At 39.9% G+C, this 12,970-nt stretch overlaps 1 protein-coding gene across 1 annotated transcript in view; it reads right to left on the bottom strand.

Moving 5' to 3' along the window:
* LOC121291509 (forkhead box protein O3-like) overlaps window positions 1-12,970 on the bottom strand; it is a 233,194-nt gene that overhangs the window by 151,382 nt on the left and 68,842 nt on the right. The window lies entirely within an intron of this gene.

The raw sequence follows: 12,970 nt of genomic DNA on the forward strand, positions 1-12,970 counted from the left end.
CATTTTGGGTTGGAGAAAGGATGTTATAAAATCGGCTGAAAACAGCTCTTCAATCAGTTCAGGAAATAATCATTTAAGAAATAGGCGCAGGAGTAGGCCCTTTGACTTTACAAGCCTGCTCCGCCACTCAATATGAAGCTGACTGATTTTCTACCTCAACTCCACCTTCCCACACTATCCTCATATCCCTTCGCACCAAAAATCTCTTGATTTCTGTCTTGAATATACTCAATGACTGAGCATTCACAACTTTCTGGAGAGAGTTCCAAAAATTCAGACCTTTCAATTGAAGAAGTTTCTCCCCATTTGAGCCCTATAGCACACTCTTATTCTGAAACTGTGACCATCATGTTCTAAACTTCCCATCCAGTGGAAACATCTTCCCAGCATCTACTCTGTCAAGTCCCTTAAAAATCTTTTTTCCCCCCACCATCCCCTCTCCCTGCCCCAACACCCACCAGGGCCATCTGTCACTAGTTCATGTTGTTCTTTCCAGAGGGATTACCCTTGTCCTGCCATTATCACATTCTGCTCTCTGACCTTAATGCCACCATTAGCACCTCCTTTAGTCAGTATCGTTATCATTAACACCCCTTTGTCCTTTTGTCCATGACATCTCTGGCAATCTCTCCTTTGCCTCCACCTATCGCTGGCCTTCTATCCAGCTTCACCCGCTCCACCCCCCTTAAACATTATAAATTTCATTACATTTTTACTTCTCTTTAGTTCTGAAGAAGAGTCATGCAGACTTGAAACAACTCTGTTTTGTTTCTCCACAGATGCTGTTAGACCTGCTGAGTTTTTCCAGCATTTTCTGCTTTTGTTTCAGATTTCCAGCATCTGTGTATTTTGCTTCTCCTTTAAAAATGTTATATGTTTCAATTAGTTCACAGCTCATTCTTCTAAATTCTATTGAATATAGGGGAAGGCTACTCAATCTTTGCAACCAAAGGAGTAAGTACATTCCAAAAATGGCTTCTACAGCCTGTTTGCTAAATGCCTACACACCCTTAATTGTTACAGCAAAATATCATGCAGCAGTAAATGTCTCTTCCATTTGCAGATAAAACTGGATAGTTTTCTCCCAATAGAGTGAACTGAGCAATTAGATTCAGTCAAGTGAAAGTGGCAAGATTGTTATTAACCTTATGTTTTATGAATGACCAGATTTTCATCTTTTATGAGGGGTGATATTCACTGTGACTTGATTGTTATGCTGTGAAGCAGGGCTTTGAACTGGAGGTGCTGACAGTACTGTGGATCCACATGCTACAAGATGCACTGGGCCTGCATCATTGGCAGCCAAGCCGAGTTAGTGGTCAAGAAAGTCAACAAACCTGCACTATATACTGTTGAGGAATCTCACAGAAATTAAATTTACAAAAGCTTTTGGATGTCTTGAAGTAGCCAGGATTTATTCTTGTGTGAACGATAATGTGAATCGTGCAGGATTTCAGCAAGGGGTGTGAAGCAAATGTTACATGGAAATGCTTTTGCACTAGTGTAGCATCTGCCTGGGCCAATGACTGCAAATTGGTGTCCTACCTCATGGTATAACATGCAACAGCTTCACTATTGCTGGATCACTCCACCACTCCCATACTTCACTATTACTGGAACACTCTACCACTCCCATACTTCATTATTGCTGGATCACTCTGCCACTCCCATACTTTTTCATGTTTAACTTAAACATTCAATAATGATGGACAACTTGCATCACATTATGACCTTTTCTCTCTATTTAATGCAATATGCAAATGTTTCTCATTTGTTTCCTGTGCTTCTGCATAGGAGCACAATATGCTCTTTATCAAAGTCCAAACTTTGAATAACTGTGAGTTTTCAATTTACAAATATACATGGATACAAAGAGAATGCAGATTCAAGAGAATGTTTTGTCTCGTAGCAAAGAGCATAACTGGAGACCATCAGTATAAGATAATCACCAGAAAATCAAATAGGGAATTCCAAATAAGTTTCTTGACCCAAAGAGGAGTCAAGAAGTGGAACTTGCTACCAAAGGAGATTGTTGAACGAATAGTATAGTTGCACTTAAGGGTAAATTAGACAAGCTTATGAGGGAGAAGGAGTAGAGGGTTATGATGATAGATCTAAATGAGGAAAGATGGGAGGAGGCTTGAATGAAGCATAAGAACCAGCATCGACTGTTTAGGCAGAATGGCTTGATGCGGTGCCATGTATTCCACACAATATATAGATAATCATCTGTAACATGGTACATGAGAAGCAAGACTGACTAAGTTTTAGGTGAACAGGGGTTAGAGGAGAGAGGATGAGGGGGTGTAGGCATATTTCAGGCTCCATTATAGTCATAAATGTTGTCTTTATTTTTATATTTCATCATAAATTCCTAAGTCCATACTTATAATGGGAATTGCCTATACAAACATATCGTACTATAATTACATTCTCCTGGTGATGGTGAGTGCTGTAGCACCTCTAATAGTGAGGGGAGGTGTAAGCACAGGAAGGGAGGTGGTTTCCATTCTACAACTGGGCAGAGGAATCTCTAATGGAAAAGGTTGACAGGAAATGCATAGACCCCCAAATCTGTAATGCCAGGTTTTAAATGAGAAAAATGACTAAGGGTAGGTGTTATGCATGCAGTATAACAGTCATCATCACTTCCCCACAATTTTCACCAAGATACAAAAATATCATGACAATCAAGTGCCTTATGTAAGAGATAGTGTACTTTGTCTCGAGGAAAACATTCCTAAAATATAAGTACACCTCCAATAACACTCAAGAAACTTGACAGCATCCAGGGCAAAGCAACCCGCTTGATTGGCACTGCATCCACCACTATAAATATCCAATCCCTCCACTGCTGACGCGCAGTGCCAGCAGTGTGAACCATCTACAAGATGCATTGCAGCAACTCACCAAGGTTTCTTCAATAACATCTTCTAAACCCGCAACCTCCACCACCTAGAAGGACAAGGGCAGCACATGCATGGGAACACCACCACCTGCAACTTACTCATCATGCCACACATCATCCTGACATAGAATTATATTGAATGTTCCTTCATCATTTCTGTGTCAAAATCCTGGGAATCCCTATGCTGTAGCATAATGGGTGTATCTTCAGCACACGAACAGCAATGATTCGAGAAGGCCGTTCACCTCTACCTTCCCATAAAGGAAGAAATAATAGGAGCTTGTCAGAAATGTACAGCAATAATCATGGGAGATTTTAATCTACATATAGACTGGAAAAGTCAGATGGGTAAAGGTAACCTAGATGAGGAGCACATAGAATGTTTCTAGGATAGTTTCTTAGAACAGCATGTTCTAGAGCCAACCAGAGAGCAGGCTTTCCTAGACCTGGTATTATGCAATGAGATGGGATTAATTAATGATCTCATAGAGAAGATGCCCCTAGGTAGCAGTGACCATGATATGATTGAATTTTACATTCAGTTTGAGGAAGAGAGGAGTTGGTCCGAGACTATGTTTTTAAACTTAAATAAGGGTAATTATGGGGGCAGGAAGGCTGAGCTGGCTAAAGTGAATTGGCAAATTAGGTTAAGGGATAGGTCAACGGAGGTGCAGTGGCAAACATTTAAGGGAGTAGTTCAGAATATACATAATAGATACATTCCAATGAGTAAGAAAAAGTCCAAGAGATGGACACACCATTTGTGGTTAATTAGAAAGGTTAAAGATAGTGTCAAATTTAAAGGAAAAGCGTATAATTGTGCAAAGACAGGTGGAAGGTCAGATGACTGGACAGAATATAAGGAACAGCAAAGGATTACTAAAAGATTAATAAGGAGGGAAAAAATTAGAGTATGAGAGAAAGCTAGCCAGAAATATAAAAGCAGGTAGTAAGAGTTTCTACAAATATTTTAAAAAGAAACAAGTTAGCAAAGTGAGCTTTGGTCCAAAGAAAGTGAGGCTGGAGAATTGATAATGGAAAACAAGGAAATGGCAGATGAATTGAACAGGTATTTTGCATCAGTCTTCACTATAGAGGATACAAATAACATCCCAGAAGCAGCTATAAATCAGGAAATAGAAGGGAGGGAGGAACTCAGGAAAATTACAATCACCAAAGAAGTGGTACTGAGTAAATTGCTGGAACTGCGGACTGACAAGTACTCAGGTCCTGATGGACTTCATCCTAGTGTCTTAAAATAAGTGACTAGTGAGATAGCTGATGCATTGGTTTTAATTTTCCAAAACTCCCTAGATTTGGGGACAGTCTCATTAGATTGGAAGATAGAAAATGTAATCATTATTCAAAAAGGGAGGGAGACAGAAAGTAGGAAACTACAGGCCAGTTAGCTTAACATCTATCATAGAGAAAATGTGAGAAGCTATTATTAAAGAAGCTACAGCAGGGCACTTGGGTAAGTTCAGAGTAATCAAGCAGAGTCAACATGGTTTTGTGAAAGGGAAATCATGTTAACCAACTTTTGAAGAAATAACGTGCTGTTGATAAAGGGGAACCGGTGGATGTACTGTATTTAGATTTCCAGGAGGCATTTGATAAAGTGCCACACCAAAGGTTATTGTATGAAATAAAAGCTCATGGTATGAGGGAGGAAATATATTGGCATAGATAGAATGTTGGCTGGCTAACAGGAAGCAGAGAGTAGGCATAAATGGGTCTTTTTCAGGTTGGCAAGATGTAACAAGTGGTGTGCCAAAAGGATCAGCGCTGGCACCTCAACTGTTTGTGATTTATATAAATGACTTGGATGTAGGGATAGATGGGATGGTTGCCAAATTTGCTGAAGACACAAAGATAGGTAGGAAAGTAAGTTGTGAAGAGGGCAAAAGGAGACTACAAAAAGATATAGATAGGTTAGGTGAGTGTGCAAAGAGCTGGCAAATGGAGTAAAATGTGGGAAAATGTGAACTTGTCCTTTTTGGCAGGGAGAATAAAAGAGAAGCATATTATCTAAATGGTGAGAGATTGCAGAGTTCTAAAATGCAGAGGGATTTGGGTGTGTTAGTGCATGAATCGCAAAAGTATGCTGGTACTTAGGAAAGCTAATAGAATGATATCATTTTTTGTGAAGTGAATAAATACAAAAGTAGGAAGATTATGCTTCATTTATACAGAGCACTAGTGAGACCACATCTGGAGGACTATGTACAGTATTGGTCACTTTAACTAAGGGAGGATGTAAATGCATTGGAAGCAGTTCACAGAAGGTTTACTAGACTAATACCTGGAATGGGCAGGTTGTCTTATGATGAAAGGTTGGACAGGTTAGGTTTGTATCCACTGGAGTTTAGAAGAGTAAGAGGCGACTTGACTGAAACATATAAGATCCTGAGGGGTCTTGACAGGGTGAACATGGAAAGGATGTTTCCTCTTGTGGGAGAATCTAGAACTAGAGGTCACGTTTTAAAAAATAGAGGGTCACGGAAATGAGGGGAAATTTTTTCTCTCAGAGGGTTGTGAGTCTTTGGAACTCTCTTCCTGAAAGGGTGGTGGAAGCAGAGTCGTTGAATATTTTTAAGGCAGAGGTGGATAGATTCTTGGTAAGCAAGGGGGTGAAAGGTTATTGAGGGTAGGTGGAATGCAGGTTTGAGGTCACTATCGGATCAGCCATGATCTTATTAAATGGTGGAGCAGCCTCGAGTGGCCGAGTGGCCTATTCCTGCTCCTTGTTCGTTTGTTCGTAACTAGGCAATAAATGCCGGCGTTGGCAATGAGCCCCACATCCCGTCAATGAATTTAAAAAATGCACAAAGGTCCATGAGAAACATGATACAAGCGATGATTTGGAATAAAACACTACAGGCAGTGATTGACAGTTGATTAGCTGCTCACTGAGAAGAATGAATTATCTGAAGTGGTGTAATAACTCTTCAAAAAAAAGTTTTAAATTGGGTCTTCGCTTATTACAGCAATGAAGTGTCTCTCTAAAATTAAACTGTTATACATACTGAACGAAGGACCATTATGTGAGAAAGAATCCAGGCTATATGGTTGCCATTAAAATGATGAATGAGTGGAAGTGTGAGCAGATGGCTCTGAGATTATACTGGCACAAAGCACAAACTGAAAATAAGTGTTAAGTCATGATTGTGCTAAGGTTTTCATCCTGAATTTATGCCAGTAGTGAGGTAAATGCGACATAAAAATCTGACTGTGCTGCAGCTGGATACCACGCTAGATTTAAGTGCTTTACCTCCCAGCAAAACCCATGATGTAGGTAAGTGGGATGAATAACACTGTGCCAACATGACAGGAGATGTGTACGTGCAGAGAATTGTACAATTCTGTGAGGGAAAAAAAAAATGCCACTTGCACAGATTTCCTGCTACACCAGTCTCAGTGTAGTGCCAGCACAGTCATGCCACTCTATAAGTGGATGGGCCCATTCATTGGCTACACTATGAGAATGTAGAAATTAGCTGCATTTGCTCTGACATGATGGGGGGGGGGCATACAGTGCCAGCCAATGTGCATTAACAAACTGAGTTTCAGTGGGCACCATGGGAAGAGCGTGGCAGTGCTGGTGTGAACGACATCATGCTGTTTCATATACCTCGCGCTTAGAATAAGGACATTGAAGGTGATAACGTTACAAAATAATGCTACAAGGTGCAAAATGTTCCACGGACTACAGCAAGCACTAACAGCCATACATATTTTTTGAGAGTGCATAATAGATACGAAAACATTCAGTGTGCACATTGACAACTGAACTTATAAAGTAGAATTTCTAATTAGGATTTCGTTCCCAATGTGCAACCAAGAAAAAAGTATTGGAGCTTCTAAAATTTAGGGTTGAGTTGAGGTTAAGTCAGCTTCACTGCTGTAAGCTCAAAGCAATGCAAAGTCTTGTGTGACATAGGGGGGGTGGAATGTCAGGTCTTAATGGTAAATAACAATCCTGAAGTTAAGTGAAGACCCTCTAGTGGGTAAAACGTGCTGCAATTAGCAGAACAGCTATTGACCTCTTCTCCGAAAATTGAAAAAATGTGATCTTGCTTCTTTAATCCTCCTCGGCCCACGCGTTACTGACTTCTGTCAATTGAAAGTCTACTTAGGTTGATTGACAGGAACTGTGATTAAATTTCAGAGTGTTTAAACTCAGCCTCGTTGCTTTTAATGATGACAGCTGTTGACTTCATTTTCTTTTTAATTGCAATGTGAAAGGAACTGTGGAGTTAACATTCGTGTTTCTCTGGAAAACATGCAAAAGGTCTTTGTTTGTCAAAATTAACTGCTTGCTAATGAAATTGTGGAGATATGTGGCTTTGAAATGTGAAAATCTCAATGACAACTAGTTATGATGCATCTGTAATAGTGATGCTTCTCAAGAATCTAACAAGACACTTGAATGATATAAATGTTCCAAAGTTTGGCAACCCAGTTGCAGAAAGGAATCAGGATTCCAAATAATTGAATGTGACGTCCATGTCCAGGTTAATGTGTGATCAGGTCTGGAATACTGATTTTCTATGGCGTTGTAACAGCTCTTTGGGTGACTGCGATCTGCTGTTATCTATAAACAGAAATGTTACCTAGCAACCACAGAGCCACACAAAACTGATCCTCGGGATAAGTTTTCCCATGAAGAGAACTCACTGAGAAGCCCATACATACAGCACCTTACATAAGGCTGTACAGAGCAATGAGCCACTGCTCTGAAGTGCCTGTGGATGTAGACAGTGGTGAATTTATTAACAAGGCATATTTTTTCATTTCTCCCAGAAATGTAACCGTCGGCCCCAGAACACAACAGACCACTCTACGTAATTCATTCCTAAAGACTTATCTTATTGTTGAAAATAATTACTGATAATATATTTAAAAGTGCTCTCACTCTATTGATAGCATAATAAAAATTCTTTCATGAAGCAACATCTTTAGTAAATATTTCTAGATACGCTAATAACTTCACAAATAATTAACAATAAGACCCGAATATAGAACAAGGTGAAGATTTATCTGCTCTGTAGTATTAACTTTTCCATGAACTAGTCTTTGCTCCTATGGCTGTACTTTAAAAATAATCCATTGGCTGCGAAAGCCTTTAGAATGTTCTGTGGACATGAAAGGCAGAATATAAATGCAGTTCTTTCAATTATTTCGTAAATTTACTAAAGGTAGAAAATTAAGAAATGCCAAATAAAATGTTATACAAAAAAATTGGAATATCTTTAAAATATTAAGAGATTGAGATTTTTATTGAATTTATAGTAATGATATACTTAACAGTGCACAGGATAAATGAGCATTAAACTGATCAGAAGCTACAATATTGGGGATGAGGAAGTAGACTGGAAAACTACTCACTTAAAAAAGCTGATTCTCATCATTATTCATTCATCAGAACAGGCTACAGAATGAATAGGGAACATGCTCATTTTCAAGCACCATGTAAGTTAAGCAAACTGGACTTAATGAAACCTTGCTTAATTTTAACTTAATCATTTTGCAGTCTATATTTAGTTTGTCAGATATAAAATGGAGATTATTTTCCTTGTTTAATAACTGACTATTCAAATATAGATCATAAGGGTACAGAGTATTGGCAGTTATTACCTCGAGCACCTGTGGACAATTGTAAATCTGAGAGGTGTGCCTGTGAAGACAGCATTCTAATTGGATGATTACAGCCACACTTACAAGTGATCCTTGCATGGTTTCTCTGGTGATGATGCAATTACAAAGAGCTGGGCTGATTTCCATTTTTGCAAATTGTTCCCTCACTTTCTGCTGTGAGTTATTAAAAAGGTGCGTCAAAATAATACAGGAATAAACGTTAGCTCCTCAACAGATAATTCCAGCATCCTTTTTTATCTTTAGTTTTAAAATCAGCCCATATTTGTCCTCAAAGCTTTTCACTACAGTTAATGTTGATAATGTTTCCACTTGCATACTGACATTTGGCATTGTAATAATTATATTTCTGACTGCTTTTCAAGGTTTGTTTTATTTGTTTGACCCACCAAAAGTATATCAAAATACTGCTGCTAAATTCTGCAGGGATCCTATAAATCTTTGCTGAAGCGACTGACATTCACTGGGTAAATTTAACCCTCCAGAATCTGAGCTGGTGTAACTGAGAACTCATAGCATGTTGCTGTTGGCATTTTTAAAATAATGCTGCATGTTCTCCTTTAATTATAGGTAACATCACACCCAGTGGAAGTAACTGTTACTTTAGTACATACTGCAATGCCACGTCACACCTGTGGAATGCTGTGTCTGTGAATGACCTTCTCAATAGCTAAATGACCTTAAATACATAAAGCTAGCATGCAGATTTTTCAACAGCTATTGACACGTTGTCACATACAATCAGGAAAAGTGGCCCCCAAGAGCCTGATGGCAGGTGATCAGAATAGTCAACCAGCGTTTTATATTTGACTATGGATTAAACTGTTGCAGAATTAAGTAATGTTGAGAAAATTCTGCTCTGTGTTTTTCTGGAGTTAATGGTGGGGCTAAGCCCTTCGTGGCAGTCACAGAAATTACCCCTGCTGATTTACACCCAATCTTAAAATTTCCAGTCTGCAAGCTAAACGTGGTTTTTGCTCCTGCACTATTGGCCAGCCAATCAAAAGGGAGCAGCACTAATCCTCTAAATTAGATATGAACTGCAATTAGGAGGCAATTTAACACCTGAAGTAGCACTGGAAAAGCAAAGTCAATTGGTTACTCAGCAAAATTGCTCCAGAATTAGGGACTACTGAGTGAGAAAAGTGAGCTTTTTACACTTAAGAGTTGCTAAACCCTCTTCCAGCATTTAGGAGAGTAGGACCAAGATATGAGAGGTGGTTGGCAGCCCTGAGTGCACCAAGATAGCTTAAAGTAAGACAACACTTGCAGCTACCATATCTTCATTGTGGCTGACTCAGGACTACGTGCTGAGGGACGCACTAAAGCTTGGGGCAGCCGCCACAAAGGCCCAATGGGGAAAGGTTGCTGTCTAAGACCTTTCTGCCACAGTGCACCGAGGGGCTGGGAACTGTTGAGAGCCCCTCGGGCTGTACAGCTCAAAATGAATGTATGCAGTGAATACTAAGTGTATTATAATTGTAATGAAGCATCTCAGAGAGCAACATGATGTATGTTGATAACTCCAATACCATTGTCTGCATTGAACATATTGAAATGATTGTAATATTCATTGACTGTATTGATGCACCTTGTGATACATGTGGAAAAGTTGAATCTGATTGTACTTTTGTGATGGTGATTTTGAAATGGTTTGGAATGTTCTTCCAGATATTTTATGAATAAAGTATATTTAAAAAAAAAAAGACTCATACACAAGACCTTCACAGTAGCCGAAGGAGGGCACAAAGACTACAGGCAATATGTTCCACAGAGGAACCACTTGAGTACAAGTACCAAGAAGCAACTCGTGTTGTGCCATTCACAAACCATATGATAAGGGAGATAAATGTATTGCACTTGATTTAAACTACCTGCCGAGCTGGTTTTTCTCATTCACGACAATGCAGATGGAGCCCTGCATAACATGACAATGGAAGAAGAGTCATACTGTACTGGAACATTAACTCCGTTTCTCTCTCCATAGATACTGCCAGACCTTCTGAGCTTTCCCAACACTTTTTGTTTTTATTTCATATTTTCAGCTTCCACATCATTTTGCTTTTATCACCAAAATAGAAGGTATTTCAAGAACTAAGTATGGAAAGAAAATTGTGCATTTAAGAAGAGCTTTTCACAATCACAGGATGTCCCAAAAATGCTTTACAGCCAATGAAGAACTTTTTTGACGTGTATTGTAATATAGGAAACGAAACAGCCAATTTATTCAGAGCAAAATCCCGCAAATAGAAATGTGATCATCATTGTATTTTGTGCCGGGATGATTCTTACCAGGTTTGTTGCGTGAACAGAACTTTATTAAAAAAAGCTTTTAAAATTACTGCATCTACCAGTTTCTCTCTTTCTCTGTAACCACATCCACAGGCTTGACAAGCAGCATGGGGAACAGTCAACAGACGCATACACAGTTAAACACTGAACAGCTGAACACAACAACAATAACCAGATAATCCATTTTTGTGGTATGGATTGAGAGATAACTACTGGCCAGGACACTAGGGATAACTCCCCTGCTCTTCTTCAATACAACATCAGAGGATCATTTATGTCCAACTGAAAGAGCAGACAGAGCCACGGCTTAAAGGCTCATCCGAAAGACAGCACCTCTGACAGTGCAGCACTCCCTCAGTACTTGATTTTTGGCCACGAGTGCTGGGATGGGACTTGAACCCACAAGTGGAGGAAGTAAGGTAGGTAAGATAGTAAGATAGGGTAAGGTGATTTGGGCAGGGCTTTGGAAGGCATCTGAAATGATTGCATGATTTGCCAGCACTTCATTAAAGCACTAGTGGTACCACTGCCAATAATTTATTCACCTTTTCATCCTCTCACCCTCTTCATTTTTAGCTCGCTCATATAATGTTGGCATCACTGACAAGGCCAGCATTTGTTGCACCCTTTGCCCTTGTATTAAGAACTAGAGGTAGTTTTAAGTAAGTTATATGTGAATTTGTGTGTTAGGAATAAGGTATATCTTTAACATTAAATTTAATTTGTATTTCTGCATTTGTGCATTAAGAAAGGGGGGAACTTGAGTTTTGCTTTCACTTTTAAAAATGCTTGCATTCTAATGAGGTTTTATGACTCTTGAAGGGAAGTTAAAACAAACATGAGGTAGAAAAATCGTGCTGTTGCCTAGCAACGGGGGTCCAGAGAGAGGCCCCCACAGAGACGGAAAACAGAAAAGTAGTTTCAGTTCAGTTGAAAGGAGTTGCCAGCAGAAGCAGCATAGGAGAGGGATAGGTAGCAAGTCCCAAACTAAAGAAGAAAAAACCAGGGAGTGGAACATGGAAAAGGTCCAAGGAAGATATTCTAGTCAAAGGAAGGACAGGATTCTGAACAAGATCCTGTTCAGTGGAAGTGAAACTAAGGGAAAATGCAGCAGGATGCAGACCTAAAGCAAAATAGGCTTGCGAACACCAGAAGATCCAAGGAGACGGCCAAAGTTTGGTGGCTCCTTACAATGGGCATGTGAAGCAGTGGTGTTCTGTTGGCATGGCTGGGCATCAGAGAGAGAGAGTGTGGAAGGCGAAGCTTGAATGCATGTGGCAATCCGGGGAGAGGAGCATCGGAAGGAGAGTTTGAAACCCTGGAGGTGGACCCTTGTGGAAGGCGTCGGAGAGAAAGCGTAGTTTGCAAGAAGATTCCAAAGCTGGTTTTTTGAGAGTGGGGATTGGAAACCCTCGTGTGAAAGACAGAGCTCAGTGAGACTGGTTGGCTCACAATGTGACAAGCGTCTGGATGGAGTTGAAGAGAGATCCATAGCATCTGTTTGAGTTCGCATCAGTCACCTAGATTCAGAGTGTGGTGTGTCTGACCACAGGTCACCTATTCATTTATATGGACTATGTACTTACTGGTAACATGAGAGTATAAGATAGCTTTTGTAACTTGTATTATCCATACAAATCTATATGTATCTGTAAAGGTATAGGTGTGGGTGAAGGAGCAATGTAATACAGTTCATCTTTTCTTGTTTAGTAAATGTTTTATTCTTTTGTTAAAAGTTCATCAGCTGACTCCTGTGACCCTGTTCAGTAGCCACCCTCCATGTTTCTAAACAAAAAATCTATTAAGCCGAGTTCCACCCTGGGATTTGACTTGTCCAGTAGTGACATCAGCTGGGATCATAACACTTGAGAAGGTGGTGGTGAGCTGCATTCTTGAACTACTGCAGCCCGTGTGGTATAAGTACACCCACATTGCTGTTAGGAAGGAAGTTACAGCATTTTGACCCGGTGACAGTGAAGGAACGGCCGATACATTTCCAAGTCAGGATGGTGAGTGGCTTGGAGGGGAACTTGCAGGTGGTGGTGTTCCCATCTATCTGCTGCCCTTGTCCTTCTAGATGGTAGAGGTCACAGGTTTGGAAGGTACTGTCAAAAG

Source organism: Carcharodon carcharias, chromosome 19 (assembly GCF_017639515.1).
Source record: "Carcharodon carcharias isolate sCarCar2 chromosome 19, sCarCar2.pri, whole genome shotgun sequence".
Lineage (NCBI taxonomy): Eukaryota > Metazoa > Chordata > Chondrichthyes > Lamniformes > Lamnidae > Carcharodon > Carcharodon carcharias.